The sequence below is a fragment of the Nanorana parkeri genome, unplaced genomic scaffold (genome assembly GCF_000935625.1).
Source record: "Nanorana parkeri isolate BGI_ZX_2015 unplaced genomic scaffold, ASM93562v1 scaffold15, whole genome shotgun sequence".
In the NCBI taxonomy this organism is placed as follows: Eukaryota; Metazoa; Chordata; class Amphibia; order Anura; family Dicroglossidae; genus Nanorana; species Nanorana parkeri.
In genome coordinates, this window is record NW_017306283.1 from 699,238 (window position 1) to 699,836 (window position 599).

At 50.9% G+C, this 599-nt stretch overlaps 1 protein-coding gene across 1 annotated transcript in view; it reads left to right on the forward strand.

The window, feature by feature from the left end:
• LOC108788798 (transcription factor EC-like) overlaps nt 1-599 on the forward strand; it is a 29,412-nt gene that overhangs the window by 21,626 nt on the left and 7,187 nt on the right. The gene's annotated exons all lie outside the window — the stretch shown is intronic.

Consider the following 599-nt stretch of genomic DNA (forward strand, 5'->3'; position numbering starts at 1 on the left):
CTGAGCGGGCATGAAAGCCGAAGCGGGCCGAGCGGCCGACCGACAGCCTGCTTCTGACAGCTGGGCGGTTGCCAGCCGTGATTCTTATCTTTATTCTGACATGGAGCCGTGTCAGAATAGAAAAAAATTAATTTTCACCATTGGAATGCATTGCTAGATATGGCTCGGCTCAGCCGCGCTGAAAGCCGAACCTGGCCGAGCCTGCTTCTGACAGCTAACCAGGGACACTGATCTCCAGACAGCAAACTCTCCCAGGCTTTTCTTTTTTTTCTTTATTCAGACACGGAATGCATTGCCCATTGGAATGCATTGGAATGCATTGCTAGATTCCTATTGGCTATTTCAATTTGCAATAGCCAATAGTAAACTAGCATTGCACCCGCCAATAGAAAACTATTGGGTGGAGCTAGCTATCATTGGACCGAGCAGAACAGCCAAGCCGAATGCCGCTCAGCGCTGTTCGGCATCTATAAGAATAGACCGAACAGCAGTGAGTAGCCTGCCGGAGATGTTGGATCAGCTGAGTCAAACTCCTCCTGCACTTCAGGTCGGCCGAACATGCTGAGCATGTTCGGCCGACCCCGAAGCCACCCCATTGA